Here is a 15,332-nt window from a genome sequence, read left to right on the forward strand (position 1 = left end):
TTTACCCTAGAACTTATGACTATTTGCAGTTTTTACCCTAAATAATGATGAATAGTCTTTTGCTGTTTCTATTTTTTCTTGTATCTGCGACCGCTTTAAACGGTCGCAACTTTTGTTTTTTATATATTTCTCTTATTTGTGACCGTTTTATACGGTCGCAACGTTTGTTTTTTTTTTTGTTTTTTTATTTGCGATCGCTTTAAACGGTCGTAATTTTTGCTATTTTTTTATTTTTCTCGTATTTGCGACTGTTTTCCGACCACAAAAATATGGCCACAAAATTTTCCACCGTTTTGCGATCAAATATGGATTGGTCTTTAATTTTGCAATTGTTTTGGTTTTAGTCGCAAATCGGTCACTAATTTTGCGACCGTCTTATGTTAGTCGCAAAATTTGATCGCAATTGCCTAGTTTTCTAGTAGTGTATATGCATAGTTCAAAACATTTTCGTAGGTACTGGAAGTGATATTCCAAAAACAACAAAATAGATATTCACACCGAAGAGAGTTTTGTTGATTAGGGTATATTATATATATTTTTTCTATTATCTTTATTTAAATCATATATTTTTTATTAAGTGTATTAATCGTAGCTTTTAGTATATTCGTATATTATATGAATTAAGATTTAATATTTAAACTAAAACTAATTTAAAAGATAAATATGAGAGAATTATTTTGTTGTGGCACATGATATTATTTGAAATTATTAATTATAATAGAGATAAAGATAATATATTAAATACTAAAATTTTATATATAATTTGGAAAAAATAATAATAAATAAAAGTTGTGAGGTTGAAGGAAAAAATGCCATGTGGCATTATTTGTAGTCTTTTATTATATGTTAGATTATACAAACAATGATGCCTAAATACATAGACGAAGACCAAAGGCATTTCCTTTCTTGTTAAACTAATAATACTCCATCGTTTTTGACAATCACTAGGCAAATGATTAACATTTCTTTATTCATTACTAGATTTTTTTTCCAACGGCGATATTTTAGGGTGAACGGGATGCATGCGGTGGAGGGTTGTGAACCCCTTCATCGCGGGGGGTGTTACATGTGCGGGGAGTAGTTACTGTTTGTATGGAAGAGGAGAGAGAGGGGTTCCAACCAATCATGATTTGGGTAAAATGACCTCTTGTGATTAAGTGTTTGAGGGGAGTTGGAGAGGGGAGTTGATATGGACGAATTTCATTGGCTCAAGTGAGGGGAGTTGAGGGGAGCACCCCTCTCACCCTTATAAATCATATAAAAACGATACAATGGGCCAACAAGAAGCCGAGAATCTAGACAAGAAGAAAACAAAACAATGTCTCTCACGTTGAAGTCGTGCCATCTCTTCCAATCTAACTTTCCGAGCCATCGATGCTTTAGCCACAAATAAGCCCCCCCTAGCCTCTTCCACCACTTTCGTGGCCCTAAATGGGCTGCCTTTAAAACTCTTCTCGTTGCGCGCTTTCCAGATTCTCCACATAACCACAAAACAAACGCTTTCCATAACTTTTTCCACCGCTTTGACTCCTTTATTTTTCTCGTAGCCTTTAAGCAAGTTATTGAACATTTGAACGTGTTCGCCTGCATATTTATAGGAATCTTGAGCCAAAGAAAAATATGCCACCAAATGGCTTTCACCATAACACACCTCGCAACCAAATGGTCCACATTTTCTTCCCCGTACCCGCAAAGCTTACAACAATCATTGGTCACCTTTATGCCCCTTTTTATTAATTCCGCTGTTGTCAGGGTACGCCCCAATCACAGCTTCCAAATAAATAAATACAACTTTATTAGGCACCCATGTGTTCCAGTTAAACCTTTCCAAATTCAACCTATCTCCAATTCTTTCTGCGACATCTTTTAGAACCGGGTAACCGAAAATGACCCACCCGATCCATCCCCTAGCTCCGAACCCAGAAGATTTGGGTCTGAAATCCCAGCTTTTCGGATGTCTTCATCCACTATAACAATGCCTTTCCACATCCCAACCCTAGTTTTATTCATCGAGACCCTATGCTCGGCTATACCGGCACGTTGTCGTGGATAACTCTAATTATCGTTGCCTAGAGCTCTGTTGGTAGATTTGAATATCTAAATTTATATTTTTCTAGCAAAGCCCAATTGAGGCTTCTTATTTCGCACAGGCCGATACCACCTAACCGTTTGGGATGTTGGATTTTGCTCCAAGCAACCCAACCCAATTCAATATACTTTTATTGCCTATGTTGCCTAAAATAAATTTCCTTCTCAAGCCTATAAGCGTATGTACTACTTTTTTTTGGGAAAGGGGACCATACCCCATGGTCTAATCAACGTAGATGATACTTCATGTCTTCTCAAATCCCCTCACGCAGGTTTCCACCTTCGTATAATCTACATAGCCCAATACATATATTATCCTTTTGTCTTTATACTTCATGCTTACAGAGATCTTAACTAACACTATAGAAAAACAGAGCTTTAGCGACGACAACTGTCGCCGCTAAAGGTTGTTCGCTTTTAGTGGCGATGTATTGATCTTTAGCGATGACATTTGTCGCCACTAAAAGTCAAAAACAATATAAATTTTTTTTCCATTGTACTGTTATTTCCAGTTTTCCAAATACATACCAAACCATTGATATATATATATATATATATATATATATATATATATATATATATATATATACGGGAATGTTCATTTCAGAAGAAATTTAATGTGAGAAGAAAAAGAAGAAATGACATATTAGTAAAATACTATTTCATTTATAACTCATATCATTAATTTTTCTCTTTTTAATTAATTAGTCAACTAATCATTAATTATCCTACATTTAATCTAAAAAACCTACACATATCAAAATTTTCCTACATATACCCTACACATTATAGAATTTTATCATACACAGTCGAAATTTCTCCTACACACCTCGAAATATATCCTACACAACTCGTAATTTATCCTACACAATTAGTAATTTATTCTACACTTTAAATTAAATTGTTTTTTAATTTGGGAAAAAATTTATTTTTTTAAAAGGAGTTACAAATTTAATTTAGTTAGTTACTTTAAAGGGGAAGAATACAAATTAATGATTTTTGTAAGTTTACCAATATACCCTTATATTAAAATTAAATGCAAATATTAAATGAAGTATAATGAAGCATTCTTATTGGTTGAAACTTCTTCTTTTTTCTTCTTACAAAAAAAATTCTTCTCATTTGAACCCTCCACTGTGGAATACAACCAAAAACCTTTTTTTTTTTTTTTTGAAAATTTTTTTCCATGCATAAAAAGCTGCGATTTTTTTATAAAAATTTAAAAAAAAAATTGGCATGTTTTTTTAGCTTTTTTAGTTAGTTTTTTGGTTTCCTCATTTAAACTAGTTTTCTCATGATCCATCCCCTATATATATATATATATATATATATATATATATATATATATATATATATAGGGGGCTGCTAGAATGAGAACCACCCCGAGTTGTAAGAACCGCGAGAACTACACCCCACGGAGCGCCGTTCGCCATGATTTTTTTTACAAGTAGATGTGTGTATTATAAACACAGCCGTAAAAAATCATGGCGAACGGCGCTCCGTGGGGTGTAGTTTTTTACACCACAAGTTTGGATATATATATATATATATATATATATATATATATATATATATATATATATATATATATATATATATAGGGAGGGACTCATGCGAGAACCACACTTATTGTGAGAACCTTAAGAACCAATGTGAACACAACCTAAAATAGCTAAAAAAACCTAAAAAAAACCTAAAAAAACCTAACCCCCACCCCCCCCCCCAAAAAAAAAAAAAAACCTAAACCCCCCCCCCAAGCTAAATGCTAAAAAAAACAAAAAAAAAACCTAACCCCACCCCCTCCCCCCCTTTGAATTTTTTATGTTAAAATCGCTACTTTTAGAAGCAAAAAAAAAAAATTAAAAAAAAAAAATTTTTTTTTGGCTTCGAAAAGTAGCGATTTTTTTATAAAAAATATTAAAAAATTCAAAAAAAAATTTTTTGTGTGATTTTTAGCTATTTTTAGGCATTTTTGGTGTGTTCACGTTGGTTCTCGCGGTTCTCACAATAAGAGGTGGTTCTCGCATGATCTTCTCCCTATATATATATATATATATATATATATATATATATATATATATATATATATATATATATATATATATATATATATATATATATATATATATATATATATATAATGAAGGGTTCAAATGAGAAGAATTTTTTTGTAAGAAGAAAAAAAATAAGTTTCAACCAATAAGAATGCTTCATTTTACTTCATTTAATATTTGCATTTAATTTTAATATAAGGGTATATTGGTAAACTTACTAAAATCATTAATTTGTATTCTTCCCTTTTAATAACTAACTAAATTAAATTTGTAACTCATTTTCAAAATATATACTTTTTCCAAATTAAAAAAACAACTTAAGTTAAAGTGTAGAATAAATTACTAGTTGTGTAGGATAAATTACGAGTTGTGTAGGATATATTTCAAGGTGTGCAGGATAAATTTCGACTGTGTAGGATAAAATTCTATAATGTGTAGGGTATATGTAGGAAAATTTTGATATGTGTAGGTTTTGTAGATTATATGTAGGATAATTAATGAACTAATTAATTAAAGAGTTAAAAATTAATGATATGAGTTATTAATGAAATAATATTTTACTAAAATGCCCTTTCTTCTTTTTCTTCTCACATTAAATTTGTTCTCAAATGAACCTTCCCCTATATATATATATATATATATATATATATATATATATATATATATATATATATATATATATATATAGGGGGAGGTTCATTTGAGAAGAAAAATTAATTGAGAAGAAAAAGAATAAAGGGTAAAATTGTAAAACATTAAATACTTTTTTCCATCTTATTTATTATTATCTTTGACTAATTAATTAGTCATAAAGACTATCATCCTCCACAATAAAAAATTTGCCTACACGCATCAAAATTTATTCTACACATTTCAAAATTTATCCTACATGTATTGAAATGTATCCTACACATATTGAAATTTATTATACACAACTCGTAATTTATCCTACACATCTCATAACTTATCCTACATTCTAAATTATTATTTTTTTAAATATATTTTTTTTGAAAATAAGTTACAAATTTAATGTAGTTAATTAAAGAGGAAGGCTACTAATTAATGATCTATTTAAATTTACCAATATGCCCTTACAATAATATTAAATACAAATATTAAATGAACCAAAATAAAGCATTCTTATTGGTTAAAAATTCTTCTTTCTTCTTCTTACAAAAAATTTCTTCTCATTTGAACTCTCCACTATATATATATATATATATATATATATATATATGTAGGATTAGGTTCAAACGTGAACAATTTCTCCAGCGTGAACTGCGTGAACTAATCTTGTCCGTTAATTTATATGATCTTAAGATTTAAATGAGTGGCATGATGGTAATTATTTGGTTAATTTTTTTAATTTAATTAAATACAAAAGGGTATAACCGTAATTACGCAATCAAAATAATTCAAAAAAGAAACCTAAATTCTTTCCATTATATTAAATACGTACCAAAACCAATGCTATTACTATATCTAATAATTACTTGAATTCATCTGTTTTAAGCACAGTTTTATAAGAAAATATTTTATTCTATATTGAGACAAAAGTAATAACTTGTTATTTTGACAAGTTGGTCGTCTCTGAAGCATAGGTTCTAACTTTTGGAGAAAATAGAACATGATTTATCACCTCTTTTCAGTAGGTTGGTTGCTGTGTTTCTTAACAAGCAGAAATTTTTAATAGTGCTTTCAGATTTAACCATATGGTACGGTTTTGTTTTGCTTTTTTTTTCTTTTTTTTTTTTTTGCTTTTGGAATTAAATTTTTCTTTTTTGTTTTTATTTTATTTTTTATAGCATCTATAGATGAATCTGATGAAGGTTATCACTGCTGAATGCCGAAGATGAATGTGTTGATATCTTTAAAAAATATAGAACTGGAATCAACCCAACCCATTCTTATGTAAATATGCTGAAATTGCAATGCTTATGGTAATCTAACTTTTAAAACTTTAGATCTAATGTGTATAAGAAAATATTAGATCTAAAGTTTTAAAAGTTAGATTACCATAAGCATTGCAATTTCAGCATATCGATCTAGACCCTTGGCACTGGCAGTGCGGCGTCGCCACCAACCACGGTTACGGCACCACCGCCACCGAGCTCGCCGGAATCGTACCAGAAAGATCCAATAAGATTGAATTTTGTGCCGGAATCGGTGGTGCTGTGATTGTGATGGATGACGACAGGGGTGAAGTGGCTCGTGGCGGAGAGGAGTGCCGACAGCGGTGGCGAGGTTTTAGGGTATCGACGAACTCTCACAACCCGTGATAACACCAGATCTGTAAGTTTTCAACTCATTTTTTCGTTTCGAAACCATTCCGGATGGTGTTCTTCGCAGATCCATTTAAACCGATTTCCAGAAATTTCTTAAGCGATTCAATTTTGACTAATTCATTTGCCCCAATTTTCATCTTCAAAACTTCAAAGTTTGAATTTCGTGCTTTTGTTGACTTGTCTGTATAATTTTTCTTCGTTAGGGTCATGATTGATAATGCTGGATGTGCAGACGCAACACGCATCATGGTAATTTTCTATATATTTTTTTAAAGTTAATTTATGTATATTATATAAATTTATATTTATATAATTAATAATTAATTAATTTTTTTTTGATTTCAGATTGACAGTGCAAGAAACGATGGAATTCTTCTTGAGGCTGTTTAAGTTCTTACAGATCTTAACCTTTCAATTAAAAAAGGTTATGTTTCCTCAGATGGAAGATGGAACATGGATGGTAATTATTATTAATATTATTATTTTTTTTAAATTTAGATTTTATTTATTTATTTTTGTTAATAAAAAAGACATAATCATGCTGTTAGATTTACCTGTTTGCAAAGACATAATCAACTTTTTTTAAGGCGCTGTACACATGTGTATTCTGAGTTTGCTCTGTTTTTAAAGCGTTGTACACATGTGTATTCTGGTTTTGCTATGTTTTTAATGCGATGTACACATGTGTATAGCGTTTGTTTTTGTGATATCTCATATTTTTTTGTGTATTGAATGTGTAAAGTTGTTGATGTACACTTGTGAATTATGCAACGTACTAATTGCTGAGTTTTTTGTGCCATTATAGGAGACGTCATAAACGAGGAAAGTGGAGATGGAAGGTCGATAAGGATGATTCACGTATGAGGTCGATAAGGATGATTCACGTATGTTTGTTTGCTTGGTCGATAAGGATGATTCAGCATACAACGCGGCGAATAGTTGTAAAAGACTATGTCTTTTTTTATTTTTCCGATTATGTTGCGTTTATTGTTTTCACGAAACTTGAACTTGTAATTGTATGTTTTTTTTTGGTTTGGCAAACATTATGGAAATTGTTATTTGCTTAATATAAAATAGGTTTACAAGTTTTGTTTATATGTATGTATTATGTAGCTAATTACACATATGTACCATGCTGAGTACACATGTGTACTGTTCAATTCATATCAAAGTACACATGTGTATACCGTTGAAATATGAAGGTTACGTGAATCTTAAAAATCATAATCCGAATTCTGGTGGTGAAATCTAAAAAATAAAAATGAAATAAAAGATAATATGGATAATGAATTTAAAATAGGAAAGATGTAACTTAATTCAATTATTAAAATAATGATTTAAATCTAATTTTTTATATAATTACAATCATACCCTTAACAACTAAAAAGGAAATCAATGGTCCAGATTAGTTCACGCAGTTCACGCATGGGATTAGGTTCACGCTGGAACCCTACCCTATATATATATATATATATATATATATATATATATATATATATATATATAAACATATAAAAGTACACAAATATTAACTAGTTCGAAAATTTTGTTTAAGAGCTTGTGTAGTGGGGCGCTATATGCCATCATAAAGCCCCAAACACCACTACAGGGGGTTTTATGAGATAAAAGATGGTGGGTGGCGCTATATATATAGCGCTTGATGGGGGGAGGATTTAAAAAATGGACCAATAAAAAAAAAGGAAGTGTTTTTTAATTAATTAATAAAATTTAAAATTAATAATTAGGTAATGATAGGTAGGGGCTTTATGACTACGGGTTTTAGTGATATAACGCCCCATAAAGCCCCTGTGTGACGTGGCACGACACGTGTCGCATAACGCCCCACAAGGGGCTTTATGACTACGAATGGCCTAAGGTCGTATGTAATGGGGCGCGGTGAAGGCCATAGCGCCGGTATGGAGCCCCCCACACCGCCCCCCCCCCCCAGCGCCATGATCAAAAAAAAAAAAAACCGGCGTGAAAAATTTCGCGGCGCGAGGAAGAAGGGGATTTGTTCTCCATTTTCCACTTTGGTCCCTGCATTTTACAATTTGGTCCCTGCATTAAAACACTTTGGTCCCTGCATTTTACACTTTGGTTATGATGAGGTAGGGCTTTATGACTACGGCCTCAAGCCCCATAAAGCCCCGGGGTGACGTGGCATGCCACATGGCGCATAACGCCCCTTTGGGGGCTTTATGACTACACATGGCCTAAGGTAAACATAAAACATCCAACTAAATGAAACCTTACATGAAAGAAGAAAGTCACAGTGTTCCCTAATGTCATATGTCATATTTATCTGCAACTTCTTCTATGTGCTTCACTATGTTTTTAGCAAGCAACTGAAATTCATATTTATCTGAGTTAATATAACGATTAGTAATCTTAAAAAATAGTAAATCTCAAGTAGCTATAAAACAATGATCATTATTATACTACCGAAAATGTTTTTGTAAAGAGTTGATCAAATCGTTGGCCGATATCCATAATATCTATAGGCCATTTTGTCTTTTGGACTAAACAACTGTGGATTTGTGATGTAGTTCAACTTTAAACGCCAATTAGATAGACCTGTTCAAACAAGCGTGGATATATGAACATTTATATATCTTGTGTATAAGCATTTAAATAATATATAACTCATTATTATTATATATATCAATTGACAACAGGTGTTTGCTACAGTATTTGAGGGTATTTTTGTAATTTGAAAGATCATGCAATTAGGTTATCCACGCGTCTGATTTGGTCCTCTGTTCCCCTCTTCGTACTCTCCAGAACAGAACAGCTTGCGAACCACCGCCACTACCGACTCCCTTCCATAGACGGCCGGCTCCAGGCACTGTGAAATGATGTTCTTTCTCACTCTTCGGCGAAGCACTGCTATGGTAGTGGTGAATGGTCGATCCAAGGTCTGACTTTAGTACCATCCTTCCGTCTTCAACCTTCGTCGCCCGAAACCTAACTTGCCGAGGCCTCTTTCTGGTGGTGTAAACATCGCCTGAAACCTCCATCACCGTGGCCCTCTGTTGCGTAAGTGATTGTTTCCAGTGGCGGCGCCGCCGCTCACCAACAACTGATTCCGTTCGAAACCCCAACCATTATCATCCTCATGCGATGTGATTTGCAGAAAGATGAAGATGGCGACGGTGACGGTTTTGTGGAGGTGTTTTGTGGTTGTAGTCTTTTGTGGTGGTGGCATTATTGATGGTGGTTGTAATATGGCTGCTTTTCAACAAAAGCCAAGAAAACCATGGGTTTGCTTTATTGCCCGTAGGTTTTCTTTGAAGAATACAGATATAGCACGTGACCTGTTGTACAAAACTTGATTTTTAATATGTTTAAAATTTAACCGGCTACTTCAATTATTAATTTACTTTTATCAAATTTACGAAACAAGGAAATCTAACTAAGACACGTCGATGTGGGCCTTTGCTAAATAACAAGTTTTCTAATAGTAATAAAAAAAAATTGGTAACAAGTTAGCAGCAGTATAGTAGGTCATGTTGTATTATGTATTTTCATTTACTTATTTTTTGAGAAAAAGGTTAGATTAATTAATAGCATGTTAACGAAATTTATGATATGAACTCATAACTTATAATTTTTAACTCAGTATAAATTCTATTGTGGAGTTCAATAATAATAATTTAGTACCAACGTGACTTAATTGTTTACTAAAGTTTAAAATATGTTGTATAAAATTCTGTCTTTATTGTTTTAACGAGTTTTTTTTTATCAGCGTCGCGATGGAGCGTATCGCCGCAACACACGATCAATAACACTAAAAGTTTCGCTAAAATTTGTACTTAAAATTGAAAAGGTCATGTATGATTTATTTATTTATCATGACAACTTCATTTTTTGGGTTATATATTTCAATTGCTATACCGAGGGAGTGTCAGTATTAAACTGATATCATAATGAACCGAATCGCTACCGATTGAACTTCCGCCGCAACGCGGCAAGGGAATCCACTAGTTATACATAATAACATTTAGGGTAGCTTCTTGGCTACAGTAGCCCAAGAAGCCCCCATATTCAAATTAATTACATAATTGACACAACGAAGCCCTAAACTGCCATGTGCAAACTCTCGATATCATTTTACACCACTCACGTCACCCACCAAATCAGAGAGAGAGAGAAAGCCGCCGGCAAAGGAGGAAGCTGACCTCCGGTGACCGGCCTTGGGTCCATGAAACTTCGGCGAGTCAGATCTGTCGTGCATATCCCGTTTTGGTGTAACTCCTACCTATTGCTTCACTGCTCCGGCAACTGATGAAGGATTACGGTGGTTTTGGTTTTGAGCTGGTGGTTGATGATGATGGGTTTTTGTTGCTCGCCGAGTGAAACGGGTAGAGGTGATTCCAACAAGTGGGATTGTCACAATTGATGGGTTTTTGCAGCTGAAAGCAATTGGGGGTAGTAATCACCGGTAGCTGAGACGACTGCCGGCGGCAGAAACGACTCCGACAGTCGGACACTGGTCAAGAGAGGAGAGAACCCTCTCGATTTCAACTTCAACTTCCAAGTTTGGGATCTCTAATCTTTTCTCATCAAAAACTTCCGGTGAGTGAAGGTAAGCTCGATCTTCTACTATTTAATTGCCTATTTTGCATTTTCATTGATAATATATCTACAGTTCATGTTAAGTTAGGGTTTAATGATTTGCTGCAATAGGGTGTCTATCATGAGTTTATTTCCGTTTGTTTTGGACTACGTGTGTTAATTTCTGTTTGACTTTAGGTCATCCTTTCATTGCTTTATGCTAATTTTGAATTGATTTCCTTGAGTTTTTCTTATTAGTTACGAGGAAGAATGTATTCCGTGAATTTGTATGTAGTTTTCATTTTTATGTGCTTCGTTCTATGGCTAATTGAGCAGTCGATTTTCATAGAGACACCATTTACAAGTTCAGCTACGTTATTATGTTGATAGTAAAATTGTTAATTTTTGCCTTATGTGATTTAATATGATCTTAGTGCTACTATGGATCTACTTAGATCTCAACGTTGGTTTTGTCTTGATATCCAGTAGCTTAGTAGGACTTAAACATCATAATTCTTCAGGGAGTAGAGTTGTAACTACCTTAATGCTTGCGATAGCAACTTGCTGAAGCACCTATAACTGCCTTAATGCTAGCGATAGCAGCCTGCTGAAGCACTTGAGAAGCTTTTCTTCCTTTCTTTAACTTATTTAATCAGCCCTTGGTATATGCTAATAGGTTTTTGGCATTTTGATTATGGTTTGTGTTTGATTATTGCATTGGGTAATTGTGCTTTTTTGTTTTTTTGATTATGGTTTGTACTTGATTATGGCATTGACTAATTGTTCAATTTTGTTTACCATAAAATCCATGTATAGGTGTACTGAAAAAATTACTCAAATTAAATGGATAAATGCATATATTTCATGTTCTTTTAAGTGTAAAAGATCTATTATATCAACATGATTATAGGTTGGCACATGTTTTGGTTAAATGCATATAAAGCATAAGTTGGTATGATTTCCTCTTATGTGGCCTAATCAAACTTTTTGGTTATTATATTTTCAGAACCATTGTTGCTGCAACTCTGCAAGGGACACTTTGGGGACACTTTGGGTCAGGTAGTCATCTTTGGTAGTTGGAGCTTTGGTTCTTAAAGTGTAAGGCTTGATTCACATAGGAGAGACACTCTCAGGTAATCCTAATGAACCACCTTCAACCAAAAGGACTCTGATATTGATGGATTTAAAAATTGTTTTCCACACTTAACCTAACAATTCAATATCCAAATTTTTGTAATGAGAAATTTTTAATTCCCCTCACCTGTATAGTTATTTTGGTTAAATTATATTTATCATATGTATTATAGTTGAAGAGTTAAAGATTAAAAAAGTTGCAGTTTCTTTATATATACAATATTAAAATTCTTGAATCTTATTGTTCAATAAAGTTCGTATATAATTTTCGAAGTAAGTTGTTTATTTTTTGTTGATCCCTGCATCTTAAATCCATCTGGATGCTTTTCATTTTGGGGATTCAAGATAAGGTAGACTCTACATATGTATAAATGTGAAGAAAATTAAAAGGTTTTATGTATGTTTCCGTTAGGCAAGTCTTCGATATTATGCATTAAATTTGAAATTTCATGTATGCTTTAACTATTGATGTATGTATCTAAAGTTTTTGAATGTAGTAAATTTTAACTAAATTGATACATTATGATATTATCGCTGCAGTGCAATTGTACATCAAATACATAATTCCATTCTTATTTATGTTGATGCGGAGGCTTAACGATTTACGCCATCCCGCAGGTCGGTATTAATTCGAGTTCATCTACGTTTCACGTCATGTGAGTCACTTGATCGTTTTTCCGGTTTTGATCATCGTTGGGTTTCTATTTAGCATGTTTTTTCGCCCCCACCTCTAATTGCACAGTTTTACGCCCCCCCCCCCCGCCCCGCAACGCGGGGGGCTCAATTCTAGTTCATAAACATTACCCGTAGCTGAATTCCAGATAAAAACGCCAATTTTCCACTTCACGAGGGTCAACCTTATTTATTTGCATTCATACCATAGAGAGTTGCCATAAATGAAAAATATGAAATGAAAAAAAAAAAAAAAAAAAAACCGTCATGGGCATGCCTTATTTCATGGCTCAAGAGTTTACCAACATATTGTAGAAAAAAGTACATCACAAGATAGTTATGTCCCAAGACCTGACCAGATAGTGTGGTAACTGTGCATTGCAGTAAAACAGCCAATTAGAGACCCAAAAAGATATAAACTTTAATGGATATTCTGAATTACAAGATAAACTACTAGGGAGGTTAAATTTTCTCATTTTGCAAAGTGATAACACAAGGTTAACATGAAATTCGCTCCACCAAACGCAAGCATCTGATCTATTATCGATTGGAGCTCATATCCAATGATGATTCGATATCAATTCACATAATCAGTTTCAAGCGCACAACTAAATCTCCCCTAATGCTAGCCTTTTGCTTTGATATTGGTAGAAGTACTCGTTAAAGATATCGCAAATCCAACATTTTTGGGTGTACTTCCCACACTCAGCATTGTTACACTTTCTTATTGATTTACTGTTAAAAATATTCGTATTTATCCGGTATAAACGTGCCTTTTTATATTTCCTTTATTTATTTTTATTTATTTCCTTTTATTTATTTTTATTTATTTTTAACCTTTTTATTTATCTTTGGTTGTGAGGTTTGGTCTATCAAGTTTGGGCTGCTGGCTTTGGGTTCTATCAAGGTGGATTGCTGACTTGGGCTTATAGCCGCTGTGTCTTGTCGGGCTGCCAGCATGGGCTCCTGTGTTGTCGCTTAGGGTTTGCCAAGATAAAAAAGGGGGCTTGGTCCCTTGGCTTACGCATTCGAGCATCTCATTCTCTTGTTCATCATTTCGTTGCTCTCTGCTTTGTTTCCCTATCCTCACATGTACATTCGTGAGTCTAGGGTTTGTCTATTACTTGTACCGATCATCCTGTTGGAGATTTTTTTTGCTCTTTTGTTCGTTGTTAATCTGTGATGACAGATTTGTTCAATCATTGTATTTGGTGCTAAGTTTTCATAATAAAATTGTTTGATTCTTGAGTTCTGACATGGTATCAGAGCTCCGAGGTTGAATCGGTGCTCTGGTGTTCTTCCGCTGCATCCCTTGAAGGTCTGATTCTCTGTGAATCAACCTAGGGTTTCCGGTTAACTTGAGGTCCTGATAGTCTGTGTGTCTGCCGACTTCAATCGCGGTGTCCCCCTTCTCTTACTGTTGCTGTGGTTGAAACCCTAATTTCTAGGGTTTAGTGTTTCGGTTCTGGTGCTCTGTTTCTGGAGACGACGATGCTCGTGTGGGATTGAAACCCTAACTCTTGGGTACTTGAAGAAGGTCCTCGTTAGCCCCTCTTTGGGCAAACTAACAGGACCCGTGTTTGGTTTTCTTATCAAACGCTTGTAACCCTAAGTGAAGGTTACAAGCCTTAGTCCGCTGGAGTATTTCGCACCCACTGTGTGATCGTTCTCTCTCTCTCCTTTTACTGTGTTTTGCATCATTGAGTCCTGTGTCTAGGCATATTGATAGCGGGTTTTAGGCAAGACCGGCTTGATTGGGACACAGAGAGGGTACACTCTGTTGCTTTTGTGGTCTGTCTGTTGTTTTGTGGCTACCTGGTTACTGTCTGCGGAGGCACCTTGAGTGACGAACCTCTGAATGGACCTCTGTCCAGGCTTCGCCGTGTCTGGTCTGTGTTTGTTTCTGTGCTTTATTTGCCTGTGTGTTTGGCTCTTTATATTGTGCTTTATTATCTTGTTGCTTCTGATTATTGTGAACTATGCTGCTATTTGTTTTAAATGGGTGATAAAACTGATCCATCTGTGACCTTGATTAGTAAACTTGATGCTAGTGACCCCTTATATCTTCATGCCAGTGACTCTAGTGGTATCACTATAGTTAATATAAAACTAAAAGGGACTGAAAATTATGTGGTCTGGTCTAATGCTATGAAACTTGCTCTTATGGCTAAAAACAAATTAGGCTTTACTGATGGAACTTGCACTAAGTCTAAAGACAATGATGTCCTTGCTAGCCAATGGGATCGATGTAATTCTATTGTTTTAACCTGGATTCTAAACTCTGTTTCTGATGAGCTATATGTTGGTCAAGTATATTCTAAGCTTGCCTCAGAAGTCTGGGATGATTTAAAAGACACTTATGATAAAGTTGATAGGTCTGTTGTGTTTAGCTTATATCAAAAAATCTATTCAGTAAGTCAAAATGGCTCTAGTGTCTCTGAGTACTATCATAAAATAAACACTATGTGAAAGCAATTTGATGCCACGTTACAGTTGCCCTCTTGTACTTGCAATGCATCATCTAAGTTCAATGAGTTTAATCAGT

General features: G+C 34.0%; 1 long non-coding RNA gene across 1 annotated transcript; it reads left to right on the forward strand.

Annotated features, from left to right (window-relative positions):
- Positions 1-10,477: 10,477 nt before the first annotated feature.
- Positions 10,478-13,073, forward strand: LOC110928743. The gene is made up of 2 exons (XR_002586653.2): positions 10,478-11,012; positions 11,988-13,073. It is a non-coding gene; the product is annotated as an uncharacterized LOC110928743 (long non-coding RNA).
- Positions 13,074-15,332: the final 2,259 nt, after the last annotated feature.

Source organism: Helianthus annuus, chromosome 3 (assembly GCF_002127325.2).
Source record: "Helianthus annuus cultivar XRQ/B chromosome 3, HanXRQr2.0-SUNRISE, whole genome shotgun sequence".
Taxonomy (NCBI): Eukaryota; Viridiplantae; Streptophyta; class Magnoliopsida; order Asterales; family Asteraceae; genus Helianthus; species Helianthus annuus.